The sequence below is a fragment of the Rhipicephalus sanguineus genome, chromosome 11 (genome assembly GCF_013339695.2).
Source record: "Rhipicephalus sanguineus isolate Rsan-2018 chromosome 11, BIME_Rsan_1.4, whole genome shotgun sequence".
Classification (NCBI taxonomy): Eukaryota; Metazoa; Arthropoda; class Arachnida; order Ixodida; family Ixodidae; genus Rhipicephalus; species Rhipicephalus sanguineus.
This window is the reverse complement of record NC_051186.1, coordinates 135,002,962-135,023,004: the sequence shown is the minus strand read 5'-3', so window position 1 is coordinate 135,023,004 and position 20,043 is coordinate 135,002,962.

The following is a 20,043-nucleotide window of genomic DNA, read 5'->3' as shown; positions in this document are numbered from 1 at the left end:
AAACTGCGATACCTAGCGGTGCATGTGGGCACTCTAGCCCTTTGCACACTGTTGAGTAAGTATCAGCAAAACGTTTTCTTGGGCTAGTTGGTTCATGACTTCTTGAAGAAGAAAAAAAACGTAGCGCAAAACGACACAAGGACAGCCGGGTACACATGACTGGCGCCAGTCCCGTGTACCTGCCTGTCCTTGTGTCGTTTTGCGCTACGATTTGTTCTTTGAGTAGATATCCGCCTTTTTCGTGATGCCACGGCGCATGCGCCTTTCCCCTGGCCGAAAGTCGTGAAACGACTGTTGAACTCGGAGGCTTTCGTTCTGGCGATACTGGTTGTCCCAGCCCCTACCAAAACAGCAGAGTGCAGCACATGAAAATGGAACAGGCGGATTGTTGACTAGGTACCTGCTCAGTCTGGGTACCCAGGCCACGGTCGCTTTCTCTTTTTAACAGCCAACCCGTTCAAGCCGGCCGTAAAATGTGGACCTGCCGCAAAGCTATCGTCATCATGAACGAGTATGTGCCACAGAATTGGGGCAAATCCCACTACTCACCGCCACGGCGTGGCCTGTAACCCTGATTGGTGAGAGAACGAGTGCAGAGTGTGAAAGAGAAACAAACAGATGAAAGGAAGGAGAAAAATTCTTGCCGAAAAAAGATTCTTCATGAGGCGCTATTCGAACCCGCGTACCCTCGATCCGAAGGCGAGCGTCCTAACCACTTGGCTATCCAGGCACGCTAGCATAGCATACTCCGCGTTTTCGGAGTTTATTTTTTCTTGAAAGTCGGCGGGTGTTTATCGGAGTTTATATTTTCGGCGTTTAACGGAGTTTATTTCTCGTAAATCCCCAATTCCTCATCGGAGTTCATCGGATAAATCCGAATTGTCAAAAATTTTACCGGCGAATGTTTATCGTATTTTTTCGGATGAAACCGAAAACACGGAGCCCTAAGTATAGAGCAGCAAGGGGGCGGGAAAGGGAAGTAAGCGTGAGGAGGAAAGATGTGATAGCGGGGATGGTGAAGCAAGCAAGCCACGGCCACCGATGGAGCCACCGATCGTATCCAGATAGTCATGGGGCGTCCTAAGAGAGTGCGTACTCCCGAGGATGAAGTCGCGCATCTCGAAGCTAGTCGTGTCGGTCGACGAGGAGTACGAGCGGCGACAGGTCCGTGCTTCGCTGCGCCAAGCTTTGCGCGACTTAGTGCAAACATTATTTTTTTTTCTTGTTTTTCATTTCAAGTTTAAAAGTAAATGCTGTTTATAATGATGATAGTTTTTTGTGGAGTAGGTTCTCGGAGTTACGAATGGCCCAGTTATAAAGTAGCCAAATGATTTCAAAATGTAGCCCAAAGATGGCATTTCCCTGAGCGAGAAGTGCCAAAAGACATAGCCAAAACGTTCTGCAGGTGTCTCAGATGATGCCGAAATCCGTAATTATTTCAGCCGCATGCAACCAGCTCGTTTGGGCAGCCACTCGGATGTACTGAGCCTCTGGTAATATGTGTCCAAAGACTAGAGGAGCCATCCTACCCGTGCCATGGCGACCGATCTTGAAATAACGGCAGATGACGAGCGAGGATGTTGGGAAGCGTGTACGCGCGGTAAAGAAAGTCAACCGGACGGCGTGAATCCCAACTCTCACCTGACTTTATTCTTGTCTCTTCGCTTTCCTCGCCCTCCCCTTCCCCGCTTGGTGAGGGTGAGGGAGTTGAGTAGGCGAGGGAGAACCGGTAAGGAGAGGAGAACTGCCGCGTCATCTTTGCTTGGTTTGTTGGCGGCCACCACAGCACTCCCCCGTTAGTGAGTTGCCGAACGGAGTTAAAGGTCCAGGCGAGTGGGCGCTCTTGATAGCCGTCTGCTGTGAGTCAGCCGAGTGGGCACCTCGTTAGCTTGGGCTGGCGTTGAAGCTGGGGGTTCTGGCGAGGACTCTCTTGGCGGAGACGCCACTGCGTCTTCACTCTAAGACAAAATCGAGTATTTTGGGAGTGTTTCTGCCACACAACAACAATCGTCATCCACCTCGCGTTATCACCGCGGTCGCGGCACTTCCCGGTCACGAACGGCGCGCGCGTTATCAGCGTGACATAGCATTATTGACAGGAAAGTGACGAGAGCTGGGTTTTCAAGAAAGGAAACGCGAGCAAACCAGATGAAGATTATTGTTGTGTGGCAGAAATACTCCCCAAATACTCGATTTTGTCTTAGAGTGTTCGCTGTACATGTGTGCTCGCTTCAGGGGCGTAGCCAGAAATTTTTTTCGGGGGGGGGGGGTGGTTCAACCATACTTTATGTATGTTCGTGCGTGTGTATATATGTGTGCGTGCCTATATACGCAAGCAAAACTGAAAAATTTCGGGGGGGGTTTGAACCACCCCAACCCCCCCCTCCTTGGCTACGCCCCTGGCTCGCTTGATGCGGTCCAGCGACACAACCTCCTCACGACCGCGTCTACTGATAGTGAAATGTTTGTCCCCGCGGCGGAGGACTATAAACAGCCCATCGTAGGGTGGCTGAAGAGGTCGCCGAGCCGCATCGTGTCGTACGAACACACATGTGCACGATTTGAGCTGAGGGCATAGGCGTGCGCAGGGTTCCTCATTAGGGGGGGGGGGGGGGGCGAAGGTTCATCGCAGCGACCCCCCCTACTAAGGCCATTTATGGGGCAGATTTTGCGCCCCCCCCCCCCTCTTTGATGATTAGGGGGAGCGGCCGCCACCCCTCCTGCCCCCCCCCCCCCCTGTGCGCACGCCTATGGCTGAGGGTCAACTTGCACCACACACGACCCTGGAGGCCGTGGAGGTACCGCGCGAAGTTTGCTCATGACATTGCGTAGGCGGAGTGCGTAGTCACTGCAAGCTGTGGATGCCTACTCTGAGCCGCGCGTAAAGAACTCTCCCGGCAGCCTGAGTGCCGTGCCGTAGACCAACGCAGCGGCGCTGCAACCGATGTCTTCTTTTAAAGGAGTACTCACAAGAATTTTGAATATTTTCGGATTATTGCTCTGAATAAAAACACTGGTGTCGAGAACACTAAAGAGTATCGTGGTGCCTGGGAATGCATTAAATATATTTTTAATACCGCTGCCTTAAGACCCCTCTCAGCAAAATTTTTGTTTGTGGATTTTTTACTGTAATTTGTAGCTTTGTGTGGTAATCGCTAAACTGAATCGTAAATGCTGTAACGTATCGTGTAATTAATGCTAGCGTAGTTAATTGTGACCATTTTAGCGTCACTTCAAAACGCCCGCCTAAAAACCATAAGAGACTAGCGCCCCATGTGGGCGAGCGCCAAAGATCACGTGCACTCAAGCTGTGGTGACGTTGAACGCGCAGTTTTCAAATCGGGGCCCTGCGCGCGGTAGAGATTGAAACGATGTGGGTGCCTCGGTATGAGTTAAACCTGTTAAGCGCGTGTCCCCCCACGAAAACTACCTCGAGAGCAGACCGACAACAGAGCGAGTGTGTGCCCTCGCCGGGTGTGTGCGCCCCGCAAACCTTCTGTGACGTCCACAATACTTGCTTTACTCGTGGAACGTCACGCGGGGCCTCGATCTACGTCATACCGATGTCGCGAGGTGCAGCGAACTCAGATGAGCACTCAAGCTTACGTTAAAACCAAATTAAAATATCCTAAAGGCATCGTTCACCACTAAAAGTCGGTCAGAAGTGCTCCAGTATGCAGGAAAGTCAAACAACACAAACATCTCGAGGTTTCAATTTTGGTGTCAGGGAAAGGCATTTTCGGTTTCGATATCGAGGGGGCGGCTTCGCAGTGACGGGCAAGCACAGGCTGACGTCACGGGGAGACAGCAACTCGCGACGTACTAGCAGCAGCTCTGTCAGTCGCACGTGATGCGCGCAAACAACGATGAATGGATTTTTTTCCAGCGACTACGACAGCGATTTCTGCTATTTATGCTGCGTGCAGGACGCAGAGTTGTCAAACCCAGCTGTGTTGACTCGTCGTGATAATGTCCATTGCGGTGGGGCTGGCTTGCAGATGCTGTGTGACGAAAAATTTAAATTGTAAGTCAAATATTTTATACATGCTGTCTGGCTCCGGTGTGTGCGGAACGTTAATACTGCATTCCCAGGAAACTAAGAATGCCCATTTTGCGATGCCTCAAAATCGTGTCAGTATTCCTTTAAAGGGACACTAAAGAGAAACAATGAATTTTAGATTGATAAAGTGTGCTCGGAGAACTCTTGTGTAGTTTATTTCACCACCTAGGTTTATTTATTAGAGGAGAAAACCAAGTTCGAAGTCTCATTTTTAAATTTCGCGCCGAAATTTGCAATTCGTGACGTAAAAGACTTCAAAGAGCATTTAACGTATTTTGGCGCTACTGGCTCGACGAAATTTCCACCAACTCGTTATGTCAAGTCTCTGGCCCCCTCAGAGGAGAATGTACTTCGATTTAACCAATTAGGTACTACCTAGGCCCAAGCAGGCGCCGTCAAAAATATGTGACGTCACAGCAAATGGTGCGGGAACTCCAAGGTGGCGTCGCGACCTGTATTTTCTCTCTGAGCGTTTTTCTAGCTTATTAAGCGTTTTCGCGCAGAAAGCGTGGTGTTTTTGGTATCGTGGAAGACAACTTTACTAATGCGAGAAAAATCGTTTTGCTCTTTAGTGTTCCTTTAAGGTGGACCTTATGCTGAACAGGACGAGCGAGACGGCCTCCACCCAGTTGTTTTCCTCGGCTGCCGCGGGAGCGCGGTCTTCAGCTCACGGCGAAAGCGCGCCACCATGCCAATGCTCTTGGGGTGGTACGCCGTCGTACGTATACGCGTGAGTTTCCCATGAGCTGACTGATAGCAGCGAAAAGGGCGAATTCGAACTGTCCGCCACGGTCCGTTGTTATCGTGGAGGGCACCCCGAAGCGGGCTATCCAGAGGTACAAAGTACTCGCAACCGTCTCGGCGGTTCGCCTCAGCCCAGCGGGTGAATCTGTCCACGCAGGTCAGCAGGTAAGTGTGTCCGTGGCAGGGTGGCAGCGGGCCGACGATGTCCAGGGGTGCAATCGCGGAACGATGCTATTCCCGATTCCAATGCCATATTCTGTGCTATTCTTATCATCCACCACTCGCGGCTGGCTGATCGCGTTGATAACGCGGACGGACCGTCGTTCTGACCAATGGCCAAGTGCGAAAAGCACGAAAAGCATTGGAATAAAAAATAGAATCGTTCCGCGATAGCACCCCAGGTGGACATGATCAACGCGAGAATCCGGTGTTGGGAGTGTTCACAGTGTTGTCGAGGTGTGCCGTTGCATGTTGGAGCGCTGCAGGCAAGCTACACATTGACGTGCCCAGCGTCAGACGTCCCGATTAACGCATGGCCAGACAAATCTTGTCCTCACGAGTATTTGGGTGGCTCCAATCCATGGATGAGACAGTCTGTGCAAGGACCCGAACATGTAGCGACGGAGGCTCACAGGCACGAACGAGCGAGTTCTGCTGAGCCTTGCGTCACAGCAAACCTTGTCCTGGGATCCGGGGATGTGGAACCACTCCACAGTCAGGGCAGAGGTCGCGGTCAACAGGTGTTTTAGCTCGTCGTCTTCGCGTTGAGCTGCTGCCAAAGCGGAAAAATCAACCTGCGGTGTAAGCACATATGCGTGCGCACAGGGTCGGGGCGGCAGGGGGGGCGGTCTAATAACCTAAGAGGGGGGGGGGGGGGGAGGGCGCAAAATCTGCCCCATACTTTGACCACCCTAGTCACCTAAGAGGCGGGGGGGGGGGCGCAAAATCTGCCTCGTACATTGACTTACAAAGAGGGGGGGGGGGGCTGCGATGAACCTTCGCCTTCCCTGATGGGGAAACCTGTGCACGCCTATGTGTAAGCACGATGGCGTTGACAGGATTCCGGGAGGGGGCGTCCGCTACCTCGCTGTCGACGCCTTCGACGTGGCGGATGTCAGTCGTGAACTTTGATATATATGACATCTGGCGCAGTTCCCGCGCTGTGTGCGCTCCGCCGTCGGAGCATGGTGAGCGCAATGCATAAGTAAGCGGCTTGTGTCGGTGTGGACGACAAACTACACCTTCCAGGAAATGGCGAAAATGTCGGATGGCAGCATACCAGCAGTTCTCTTCCGAAGGTACTGTGGCGGTGCTCGGTGGGGGTTCGCTCCCTCGAGAAGAACGAAATCGGGCGCCAGACTCCACCGACGAGATGTTGTATCGGAGGCATCCACCATTACACACTGCGAGACGCCGGGCCTGGGGCATTCAAGGAGTGCGGCTTTTGCCAAGACGTCCTTGACCTTGCGGAAGCCTTCCATTGACTCTTGTAACCAGGAGAGGGCGTCTGAGCAGTTTCGTGAGGTGGCAAGCGCGTCGTGGAGAGGTTGGAGGATTTGGGCGCAGCGGGGGATGAAACGACGGCAGAAGTTTACTAAACCCCGAAATTCTCGAAGCTGGCGCTTTGCGGTTAGCTGCGGAAATTTTTGCACGGCTTCGACCTTGCTGGGCTGAGGTCGAACTCCTGAGGCGGAGATGACGAGTTTCAGGAACGACAGCTGTGGCACGCCAAGCTCGCATTTGGCCATGTTCACGACCACCCCGTGCTTCACTAAACAGTGGAAGAGGATGCACAGATGATTCGCGTGCTCGTCCAGAGTGCTGCTTGCGACTAGCAAGTCATCAAGATAGGCATGGCAGAAGCTGAGGCCGCGTATAGCACCGTCCATGAACCGCTGGAATGTCTTACCCGTGTTTCGGAGGGCGAACTGCTTTCGAAGAAATTCGAGAAGTCCGAAGGACGTTGCGGTGGTTATCTGCGGACATCCTCCAAGGCAACGGGAATCCAATGGCACGCCCGCACCGGCACCGTGAACCGTGAAGTCTCGTCGTGATATCGTGTATGTGCGGTACCGGGTACCTGTCTGGTGTCGTAACCCGGTTCAGCGCCCTGTCGTCCACGCATGGTAGCCAGTCTCCCGGTGTGGACTTTGGAACCATATGGAGTGGAGATGCCCAGGCGCTTGACAAGGGCCTGATGATCCCCAGCTCCAGCATGTAGTCAAATTCTTGTCGGGCGACTTTCGACTTCTCCGGGGACAAACGGCGAGGCCGCGCGAGTACGGGCGAGCCGTGGTGGCGGTGTAGTGGCGTACCTCGTGCTTCACCACAGAGCCTGCTGGCGGCTGCTTCGTGAACTCCGGAAGTTCGTGCAGAATGTGAGCAAAACGTTCTGCGCCGGACGGCCCGAGTAAAGTGGGACTCAGTGAGGGCGTTTCGAGGGTTTGCCCTGCACAGTCGCCTGCGACACGGGCGCCTGTTGCGGCTCTCTCACTTCTCTCTCTAATTTCCTACTATTCTTTTATTCCCTCCTTACCCCCACCCCTACAGGGCGCTTAGCCGTGTCGCCACTAGGCAGACAGAAATTAGCGCCCTTTTCCTTTCCTTAAGAATTACAGACAGACATCGACGACAATGCCGAAATATCGAAGAAAGTCCGCACCCAGGATGGCGAACTTCACTCCTGGCACAATGAAAATCAATCGGAACATTCTGTTCAAGCCTAAAGTCAGTGGCAGCGAGCGATGTCCGTAGGTGGCGATAGTTGTGCCGTTGACCGCATGAAGAAAAGGGTGCTCTAGGAACACGGCGATCTGTTGACCCCACCGGCAACACACTCACCTCAGCGCCGATGTCATCGAAGAATCGTAGGCCACTGTCGCGGTCGGTGAGGAAAAACACTGATGGACGACGTTCTGGAGTGTCCGGGACACTGGTCGCCCTTAGTGCCGGGAGCGGTCGGTTCCCGCATGATCGCAAGGAGGGATGCATTTGCGGGCAGCGTTGCCGTGCTTCCTGTGATACCACCAGTGGCGTACCAAGTCGTTCGCGAGTGGGGGGGGGGGGGGGGGGGGGGGGGCTGGCGTCGCTCACTCTGTCCGCCACATATATATATATATATATATATATATATATATATATATATATATATATATATATATATATATATATATATATATATATATATATATATATATATATGTGTGTGTGTGTGTGATTTGAGGTGATTTTTTTTTATAATTCATAGAGCTGATCCGATGACTTGCTTTTCGAAACTGTTTTAAATCAAGGAATAATCTGCACAAACAGATTGTGCAGGCTGGGCCGCCCTATACCGCGACAACACAGCAGTGTTTAATGACATTTTACAAATATTGCCATGAAGTTTAAAAAGTACACCCAAATTTAACCTGATCATCTCAGCATTGCAACAGCAAACTTCCCAGTCTTAGTTTGGCACGTTCTTCATACGATGAGTATGAAGAACCTGCTATGGACTCTGCTATGAATAAGTGAGAATTTAAGGTACGATCGAGAGTCATAGGATAAGCCGAGTGCCAATTTCTTTACTGTTAGAGCCCTCTAATATAAAGTCTTTCTTAAGAAGAAGACCAAGTTCACTCGATTAATACTTAAGCAAACCACATTGAGCTGGTTGTGTATAGGTATAAAATTATAAAAAATCGAATTTATATACTAGGTGTGGTTCCTTGCCCTCCTACTTTTCCCAGCTTGGGATGGGGGTGGACGGAAACGCGGTGAAGTGGCCATTTACTCTTCCCCTCCGGTTCCTTCAAGTAAACAGCTTACGTAAACTGTGTAAGCTCAAATTTTCCTTGAAAAAATGTGGGCGATTATAACGTTAAACTATCCCGCATTGTTTCCTTCCGTATAGGTCGTTAGTTGTTAATGATTGGTCGAAATTTTCTGCGTCATGCTCACGTCACCTGCTCGTAAAACGACGCAACAAATTACTCGTAATTACCACGTACGCATGACTGGGTAAAAATATTAATGAACTATTTTCAATACGGCGTATTGTTTGTCATTGGTTCTTCGCTATTCGTCAAAAATTTTCAATATGCCATAAGATCGCCGCCTTGTTACGCGACGTCACAAGTCGGCGAGAACTCGCGGCGTTAAAATGAAGTCTGCACAATAAGTAGTACATTACTGTCCTGAACAATGAGATTTTTTTTCGGAATAGCCACACAGTGTCTCTTTCTGAACGTAACTTAAGAAGGCTGCCCGCCAATCACGGCAGCGGCTGCTTATAGCAGCGGGCGAGATGGAGTCATATGTGTATAATAGGTACTTTAAGTTGTAGTATAACGATGCTGAGCTGTTTTTGCGCCTGTACAACTCTCTGTGAACTCAACGTTGCTGACAAAGAGGTCGAGAGAGAAAATTCGGCAGATCCCAGGTACCGTGGGAATCGATGTCATGCGAAGCATGCGCGAAATGGCGACTGTGACGTCCACATTGAGCGAAACGTTACGAAAATGACGCTAGAGAAATGTGGAAGTGGCATACGCACACTCATGTTGAAGTGTCGCATATATATTATGTAACCAGTTGTTTACAGTTGCGTAACGATGCCAGCAGCAACATGGGTGTTACCAACACCAGACGCGGGTTCGTGAAACGCTGGTATGTAGTGCTTATATTCTTCAATACTGGATAGCGCGAATCCGAACAGGTCAAAGAAGGAACACAGATGCACAGGACAGACGTTACTAGCATCTAAGCTTCATTCAGGAAAGTTTCCCTAGATATATACACAGCCGAGTGGCACGCGCAGGCGCACTGCACGTACGTTACAGTCACAGTTGCAGTTGTTATAGTTGTTATGCTCGCACTTGTCTGTTTCGATGGAGAACGCACGCACGTTTCACGAACCCGTGCGCATGCGTGGAAGGCGTTCTTGACAGTTCTCGAACAAGGTCACGGTCACCGTTATCAGTGAGCACCAGCAGCTGGACCGGTCTTGTTAATCGGATCCGTTCGTGATCGCGGTTACGAGGGGTCTAAGTACGTAGTGGAGTACGAGGTATAGTACAGCTGGTGGAAACCCTGGATGACTCATACGATGAACTGATCTATGATGCCTCCTGTCCTGGACGTTTCAGCGAGGTCTATTGATGCCCTGTCCACATCCAAGTCGTCTTTCATGCAGTATAAGGACCGGGCGTTGTTGGGTCTTTAAAAATCAATGTTGAAGTCACCGGTTATGATGAGAGGCCTGGTACTCTCGGCAGATTTATTGTAGGAAGCATTGGCCCCGCTTTTTGCGTAATCCACGTGGTCCACGTTGCGGACTACGTGGACGAGTGGATAGTAGTTGAGTGTCTTCCAGTGGTGTTCTGACTTCAGCTTCCTCACTTTGCTTGCGTACGCCGCGGTGGTGTAGCGGTTACGGTGCTCGGCTGCTGACTCGAAGGTCGCGGGTTCGATCCCGGCCGCGACGGTCGAATTTCGATGGAGGTAAAATGCTAGATGCTCGTGTACTGTGCGATCTCGGTACATGTTAAAAATACCAGATGGTCAAAATTTCAGGAGCCCTTCGCTACGGCGTCTCTTATAATCATATCGTGGTTTTAGGACATAAAATCCCAGCAATTATTATTATTCCTTTTCTTACGTGTCAATGTGTGTGTTCGCGGTTACTGAGTTGGTTGAGACTCTGTATCACCTGTGGCACATACCCGCATAACATGAACTCTGGTATGCGGGTGTGTGCCACACGTAACTGAGAGAAAGGGTTTCACGATGTACGCGACAGGTATTTTGCGTTATTCATGTCATGACCAGTGGATCGTGTTCGTCGTACACTGATCCCCTGCTATGCCAATGTTGGTATTGACAAGTTATGGAGACGACCAGTAAAGCGCCCAGACGTAGGTGGCTAGATAGATAGATAGATAGATAGATAGACAGAAACGGACAAAATACCTGAGGTTCGCTAAGAAACGCTTCGCATTTAAAATGAACATTATTAGGAACAGACACATTCCTTTGTAGGTAGGCAGCCTTCTTAGTCCAGAAATCCCTGGACGCTGATCATCTATCTGGTACGGTAGATCAAGTAACGGGGCAAACTTGAAAGCTGGGCTTCTTAATGAGCTCGAGTCCACTGCCTTGTTACAAGCCGCTACGATCGTTGCAGGCTACCATATGATAAGCCAAGTGAAGCAGGCTAATCGGAGACTAAAGTGGGAATCTATTTTAGCTGTCCTAGCTAGGCACAACGAAAATACTGGACAGTTCTGCAGACTCATCAACTCACAGCAGCTTGAATATGGGGCAGTGGCGATGCTATTCATTTTTAAAGAAAGAAACTGAATTCCTGAAAAAGCAGAGCTTTTGATCGGGCTATAAAACGTTTACTGGTTTCCGTCCATATTTGCGTCGCGGATTACTTAAATTTCAGGCCAGGCAGAACAAAATAAAATCATAACAGATTGCTGTAATGTTATAGAGCCCCTGCTGAGCGATAGCCTCCTCGGCAATGCTCGAGCGCAAGACGCACAGCCGTGGAATAGGCAGCCCGCACCGCAGGTAGCCTACAGTGCGTGATCATGACACACGGAGGACAGTCATCACAGCAGAATCGTAGGACAAATTTTATTACAAGATTACGTTATTGCTGCGTTCAAGTAAAACTTTGCCTGGCTGTCGAAAGTGGGGGGGCTAGCGCCCCCCTTGCCCTCCCGGTAGATACGCCTATGGATACCAGCAGGTTCTTTGTTGCGCTGCAGAACGCCGGTGCTCTTCGGGTGTGCTGCGGGCCTGTATCGCTGCGACTGCACCGGTGAGGCGGGATATCTGCTCCCGGATGTCCTGCAGGTCGTTGGTAGGCGCGCGGGGAGGGGGATGTCTGGCCGCGCCCCGACGGACGGCGGAGTGATCGCCACCACTGAGTCCGCGAGCTCGGCGAGCTGTGTAAGGTCTTTGTCGGTAGCCGAGACGACGACCATGCGCACGCTGGTGGGGAGTCGCTGCAAGGAAGGCTCGCGAAGCAGTCCGCCGCAGTGGCGTAGCCAAGAGGGGGGGACACTGGGCTCGCCCCCCCCCCTCCCTGAAATTTTTTTTCTGCCATGTGTTACAGAGCACGAAATGACACTCGACCACACTTACCTGCCCGGACCCCACGTCAGATCAAGGGCGTGCCCCTCCCCCCCCCCCCCTCGAAAAAAATTTCTGCCTACGCCACTGGTCTGCCGTCGGTGGTGGTAGCGTCGGCCGTATGCAGCAGCTGTCTCATGTGGCGCAACAATTGGCTGGGGGTCCGGTCGCCGAGCTCGGCGGCGTGTAGCAGCTGTCGCAGTCGCTGAGGCTCCGATGGCGTGAGACGGCTGATGAGCAGAAGTGCCGTTACACGTTCTCTACGCGTTCTCCGACCAGTAGATCAAGTATCTCGCTCGCTGTGGTCGGTAGGAGGCTATAGAGCGACCACGTGGTGGTACTTTGTTAGCTCAGCGGTAATGCGACGAGCGGCGAATTGGGGCTCCACCCGCAGGAACCAAAGCTGCGGGTCCACTGTCCAAAACGGCGGGAGCCCGATGCCGACGGCGGAAATGGCTGGTGCGTCAGTTGCGGTCTGCACAGGGCTTAACCTTCATTGGTAGGGGGGGGGGGGGGGGGCTCAGCAGGAGGCGACCTATATACATACATACATCCATACATACAGCCCCGCCTTAAGAAATGGAAGGGGGGGCCGGGCCTCTCCGAGCCCCCTCTGACTTTAAGCCCTGGGTCTGCATGACGTCGATATGTTGAAATGGCGGTAAGCCTCGTCTGGGTCACCACTGCTGGGAAGCGTGTACGCGCGGTAAAGTCAACCAGACGGTGTGAATCCCAACTCTCAAATGACGTTATTCTTGTCTCTTCGTTCTCCTCGCCCTCCCCTTCCCCGCGTGATGAGGGAGTTGAGTAGGCGAGGGGAGAAACGGTTAGGAGAGGAGAACTGCCGCGTCATCTTTGCTTGGTTTCTTGGAGGAGAGAGGACAACCTGCGGTTGTCCTGTCTCTTTCTCTGTCGTCCTTTGTGCGTTCGCGTCATGAAAAACAGCAGTACACTGTTTATACAACGGTTTGCATCCACACTCGTGGCAATGAATGGCCAAATTTCCATCCCTGCCCCCTTCCACCCTGTTCGCGTGCTCACGCAGGCGGTGGTTTAGACACCGACCTGTTTGCCCAATGTAAGGTCGTCCACACGAGAGTGGAAACTTGTGCACGACTTCCTTCGTGCAGTCAACATACTTGAGCAAATGGGACGAGGAAGGAAGTCGTGTACAAGTTGCCACTCTCGTGTGGACGACCTTACATTGGGCAAACAGGTCGGTGTCTAAACCACCGCCTGCGTGAGCACGCGAACAGGGTGGAAGGGGGCAGGGATGGAAATTTGGCCATTCATTGCCACGAGTGTGGATGCAAACCGTTGTATAAACAGCGTACTGCTGTTTTTCATGACGCGGATCAGTGCACACGAGAGATTGTGGAGGCAGCCAAAATGCAAAGGGAGGGCAGCAACTGCGCGAGCATGACGTCAGTGTCATTGACGCATAAGGAAATGGCTTTCTTGGAAGGGTCACTACATTTTGAGGGAGTGAGTAGCTAATGCGCGCTGACACACTGCACACCTGTGGCATTGGTGTTTTTTGTTTTGTTTTGTCATAGTCATATTTGTATATATTTAGGGCACATGTTAATAATAAATTCAGTTGGAAGTTTGCGCCCGTCCGTGTCTGTTTCGTCCATCGTCTTAGAAAAAATTTTGCGCAAGAAGTAGTGATCATGGAGTACCAACTAGCTCGAACCCACACCTTGTTAAAAAAAAAAAACCTCCTGCCCTACCCTTTCCCTCCTTCACCATTTCTAATGAGGGCAGTAGCTGGCGATCCTTGCGGTGGCCGCTTGCAACACACATTTGCGCATGCGCGCATTACCCCCCTTGACGTCACACCACGCCAGCCCCATTGAAAAGAATAGGGAAGAACGTGGCGCCATCTCTCGACAAGCGACCACAACTCAAGGCAGGACGGCTACAATGGGATAACCAGCGACTCCGCAGGCATCTTTCCAGAGGAGGCGTTGCCAAAATATGTAGCGTCATTATGACGTCACATAACGTGACGTCACACGATGACGTATTCACACGTCATGGTCGCTTTGCATTGCCTCCGTGATCGGTCACGGAGGCCGTGCAAAACCGCGTTAGGTGCAGAACGCTTTTGGAGGGGGGCGCGGGAGAATCAGTACATCGACTGACAAGAAGAAGATGACTTTCGCCTTCTAGTCATCTTTAACGAATGCATAAGGGACCCTGTACGTTTTTTAATTCAACGTATCTAAACAATGACTTGCGCATCTGCAGCCGATTTTGTGGACGCTGAGCACGGGGCCGACGATCAAGAGGTCCCACGGGAGGGTTCTGAGGTGGTATCGCACGTGCTAAAAGGTAGCGCCTTTTCCATTATGTGGCAGATAAGCATCATTTGCCGGCGGGAAGCGCGCGCGAGCCATCGTCGCAGTGCGCGCTGTCTGCTACTCACCGAACATCGCAGGCCCGACGCAGTAACGAAAGTCTTCGTCGCGGAAGTGCTTGTTGTTGCACACAAGACTCGTAGGCGATGGCTACTTGCCGGTTCTTAGCTTTACAACCCATGCTTCACGCAGTTTCTTGTCCCGCGGTTACCGGTGCAGGCTGACACTGGGCTCCGTTGCGTAAGCGCGGCACTGCGGCACCGAGCGGTAGAGCCCCATGTTCGTCGCCTTCGGAGGCAGCCACTCTATTACAATGGTTTCAATTGAGCAGAAAATGAGAGAAAACTTCCGAATTTGAACAGACCGCAGCGCATGTGGGACTTGAAACTCGTTTTCAAAGCACGCGGCAGCGCGCCGCTGTCGCGTTGACCACTGCCGTGTTATTTCCTCGTGCTTGCGCCCGCTCAGTTCGCCTTCACGATGCAAGTTTGTGCAACCATCAGCTGCTGGTGAAGCAAGTCGATTTTGCAGCCCATTAACAGGGAACAAAAAGCGTCCGCGTGTTTGCCGAAATTTACCATCTGACATATTGTCAACGCACACTGCGACTTTCCGAGAAGCACCGACCTGTTTGGCTGGCGCGGATGAACAGAAATGATTTGTCGATAATATTCGCGTCTTCAGACGTAACTTCTGTATCGTGTAGGTACGTGCCACGCAGTGTCATCGTGTTTGGATGCACGCGTGTGATAAAGGACGAGCTCTCTATACATAGGCGGAGAGTTTTAATTTTCCCGGAGGGGGCGGGGGCCCGACTTGCTAGCTCTTCCACATCTATATATATATATATATATATGCAACGTACCCACTATGTCATAAATCGTCGCAATTTTTCTGAAGTAGCGAAGTTCCCACACTATGCCATTTTTCTATATATATATATATATATCGGCTCTCCCAGCTAAGTTGGACCAAGACTTTTAAAAAATCATGCGCTCTAGGAAAGTTCTACCTGTTGTATATTAGCGGTAGTCGTGTATACATACAACATGTAATTTTGTCACGACTAAGTGCTAATTAATTAACTAGAATTATTTAGCCAAACCTTTTATTCTTGCTAGAGTGGGAAAAATATTAACTTTATGTTGTACCTCGCCTCAAATAATCCCAGAATCAAGCATTTATTTTTTGCTGAAATCTGCCTGGTTGATTTTTCCGAGAAAGAACAAAAGTGCGCGAAACACGCCATATATGAAAGAGACGCGCGCTCGAGCGCTTAATTCCAAGCGTTCTTTGATTGATACACGGCTGCGTTCGTTCATTGTACAGGGCGTCACGCTACTTGATGGACGCGCATCAAAATATGCTGATGACGCATCCATCATCGAGCGTGAAGCCCTGTACAATGTGAACGAATGCAGCCGTGTATCAATCAAAGAACGCTTGGAATTAAGCGCTGGAGTAGCGCCGCTCGAGCGCGCGTTTCTTTCATATATGGCGTGTTTCGCGCACTTTTGTTCTTTCTCGGAAAAATCAACCAGGCAGATTTCAGCAAAAAATAAATGCTTGATTCTGGGATTATTTGAGGTGAGGTACAACCATAGGCGTATCTACCGGGGGGGCAAGGGGGGCGCTAGCCTCCCCACTGAGAAATGTTGGGAGGGCGGAGCCTCCTCCCCCCCCCCCCACTTTCGACAGTGGTTATTGTCGGCTGCAGACCGGGAAACGACAAGTCAGGCAAAGTTTTGCTTCAGCGCAGCAATAACGTAATTCTATTATAATGAAATTCGCGCTACGATACTGCTGTGACGACTGTCCTCTGTGTGTCATGACCACGCACTGTAAGCTACCTGTGGCGCGGGCTGCCTATTCCACGTTTGTGCGTCTTGCGTTCGAGCATTGCAGAGGAGGCTATCGCTCAGCAGGGGCTTTATAACATTACAGGAATCTGTCATGATTTTATTTGTTCTGCATGGCCTGAAATTGAAGTAATCCGCGACGCATATATGGGCGGGAACCAGTAAACGTGATATAGCCCGCTCAAACGCTCTCCTTTTTCAGGAAATTCAGTTTCTTTCTTTGAAAACGAATAGCATCGCCACTGCTCCATATTCAAGCTGCTGTGACTTGATGAGTGTGCAGAAGTGTCCAATATTTTAGTTGTGCTAAGCAGGGTGTCGGAACGAAATGTTTTTCGTTTCGGTTTTAGTTTCGTTTCACCGCAAAAAGTTCCGTTTCGTTTCTGTTCCGGAACGAAAAAAAAAAAAAAAACGTTCCGTAACGGTTTGTAACGGTTTTTTTTCTGTGTATAAAAAAAGAAAGTATGAAAAAGGTAAAGCAATCATTAAAAAAACATTGGATTTGTGATGTAGTTACTTGCTCTCCTCTTAAAGTGGGACAAGGGTAAAGCACGTTCTTCAGAGGAGCGGAAGTGACTGTACCACGTATTCCTACCAACTAGCACAAACCAGTATTCATTTCAAAGTCATAGTATTTATTTTCTCACAAGAAAAATACGAATTTTTTTAGTTGGCTTAATTCGTTGTGTCAAGGGAGTGAGCACGAGCTCAGAAGCAGCACGTCATTGAGTGTACTCTCTGATGTGCGAGACCGCTGTTCTGATAAAAAGATCGCCAGACCTGCGTGAAACACGCACCAAGTCACAGCAAAAGCTAGAAGAGCGGACTTTGTAGAGCCCGTTGTTATCTCTTGGGGCAACTAATATAAGTAAAAATGCAACGTACCCACTATGTCATAAATCGTCGCAATTTTTCTGAAGTAGCGAAGTTCCCACTATGCCATTTTTCTTCATTCCTCGGAGAATCGCGGTACCCGCTACACATCTGTAAGGCATTATCCGCACTTTGTACTGTGGCTGATAATGAAGAATTATGGCTGAGCACTTTGCAGTGGGTGGGAAGCAGTGTTGCGGAATGGGCGCCTCCATTCGATTCCACTAGCAAAAATTCCCAATAGAAAACCAATAGCCTATTGGGTTATTGACACCTATTGGTCTATTGGTTCTATATCAGCCTATTGGACCTATATTGGTGTATTGGTTCTCTATTAGCCAATTGGAATTATATTGGCCTATTGGTTCGGTATTTACCTGCTGGCATTGTATTAGTTTTGTATTTGCCTACTTCTCAGCCCCATTAGAATTAGTCTTGCGCAAGTGTTTTATGGGTGTCTTGTCGTCATGCAGAAGGCCCACAATGTGGCAGCGCCCCTGCACTGATAATCACGGTGAATGAATGAGGCATATGTTGAAATATATTCTCATAATCAAAACTACAAGTGCTTCTTCTGGCCCTTCATGATGTTGGCGATCTTGCGGGCGACTATTTTGCCAAGGCAACTATGTCTTGTGTCAATTTCTTCTGGACTGCCTCATCTGCACTCGAGGAAATGCCTAAAAGATTCTGTAAATAAACAGAGCCATGAAATCAGAGAACAGTAACACATATTTAATTAAAGTTTACCTTTGAAGCAATGTATAGAAAGTAGGCGGCACAGTGAGAAATTATCTAGACCGTCATTCACTGCACATGTTCACAATGTTGCAGGAGCTGAACTATAGCAAAAAACTGAGTGAAATATTACACACCCAACTGTGGCTTATTGCGTGAAAGAAAACAGTACATCGGCAAACTTTTGCGGCAAAAAAGGAAGGAAAAGAAAGGGGCAAATTTTTATAAAAAAATAAGCAGTGCCTTATCCCGTTTACACGCTTGCGTCCTGTGTTTTTTGAGCTGTACCCAAGAATGAACTGCAAACTCGTCCTTAAATTACAGCAAACTCAATAATCACTCACTATCTGTGACGTGCTCTTTTTCACGATGGTGGTGCGACTATCATACCTAGAGCATGCCACTAAATCTCAACTTAAAGATGGCATGAAATAAATTAAGCTAGGGTAGATTCATTTGAGGCAACAGTAATATGTAAGACTGTAGTAAAGGCAGCCTAGATTCCATATCGTTGCAAGCCCAACACAGCAGTCAGGCTGCAATGAGTTGGATATAACACACGTGCTGCTGTTACGTGCTTATGCAATTAAGCCAACAACATTAATAAATCGCACCAGTGTAGTACATATGCTATGCACATTTTGTATAATGAATTATCATGTGGCCTTCATGTGGTTCTTGTGACATTATGTCTAACAAGTATGATAAGCCGATTGGCGCGCACTACAACACACAAATCGCATCGACTAGAGCGTTTTACTATGAGGCGATAAACGTGTTTTCGGCTCAACACGCACGTTGTAAATACTTACAAAGGGCTTGCGAGACTCCAACTACACTCACGAGCAGGGCGCCTGTCCTTAACCTCCAATCTATGCTACGTTTTTTTGTGCATACTGACAAACACACAAAAAAAAAAACTGCAATAATATATGCGCTCAATCATTCAACTTCTATTAGAGCGTGTGGACTTGCAATCGAGGCGTCGCTGGTCTCGCTGTCATCAAATGCCGGAGAAAAAGGACGAGGGACTTGTTTTCCCGGCCTTTCGGCTTCGTCCCAAGTTTGAATACAAAAAGAAAGGTGATATCAAATAAATACTAAATAGGAGTAAATACCATGCCCACTCAACTCACCAAACAATCGGAGCACATGGGCCTTGATGTATAAACCTTGTTGCTCGTCTTGCCATTATTCTTGGTGCCACTTTGTAGAGTCGAAATCGGTCGAAATCCAAGACATTTATGGCTCAGAACGTCTCCATCTGGTGCACGCTGAACACAGTCTTCACGTTATCGTCGCGGAAGCACACTAAAGCAAACACCGTGTAAGCAGGCTTACGTGAAGCATCGAGATCACACAAAGCGCGCGCTAAGGCGACAGACACAGAACGTTTTGGTAGTTTTGGCTTAGCTTGGCCGCAGGCTGGGCTTGTCTTCGTATCGGCCGAGCGCGGATGGCGCGCCAAACGCACGGTCGGTCGCGTTTGCAGATCCACAATTCTTTCTCCTGGATCTTTACAGCACCACTTATATTGCTCAGCATAAATAGTTATAAACTTTACATATTATCCAAAGCTTCTCTTAAAGGGACCCTGAAACGGTTTTGACGATTTTGTACGAACACATTGAGCCGGTAGAGCAAGTCCTAAGGATCATTTACAGACCGATTTAAGCTCTGCGCGTAAACTGTGTAATTTATTACAAGGCTTTAAAGCTGCAAATCGCCACCGATCACAGCGGCTCAGCCAAGCGCGTTTTCAAACCGCCCACTTCCAGTGCGCGTCGTATTGGAAGCGCGACGTCATGCAGGCGGCTGATCTGATTGGATATGTCCAGTACACGTCACTGAACCTCCTGTGGGCAGCGAGCGTCGTCTGCCTGTGTTACAACGTACTCCGTGTTGGCGTGAGCTGAGCGACAATGTTTATCTCGAGGTTTCTTTTCTTAGACATAATTAACTGCCCTAACATCGTGCAATGTTCTTGAGGCATCTGGCGAGCGGAAACCCTTCAGCTCGTCGCTGCAATGAGCGTCGCGCTCTCGCTATCCGTTCAACGCCACGATCCACGTTTTTGTGGCTCTAACTTCACCCCTGAAGACACAACCACATTGCCCGAGTTTACGCTTATCGGTGATCGTTCTCGAATTATGTTTGTTTGTCCGCATGCTTTTGCACATTGTCGCCGTACAGAAGAATAAAATAAGATCTGCTGGTAGTGTGGCGGCACCTGTCGGAGATGATATCAACCACTCCGCGAGCTTCGTCTTTGTTGGGCCTC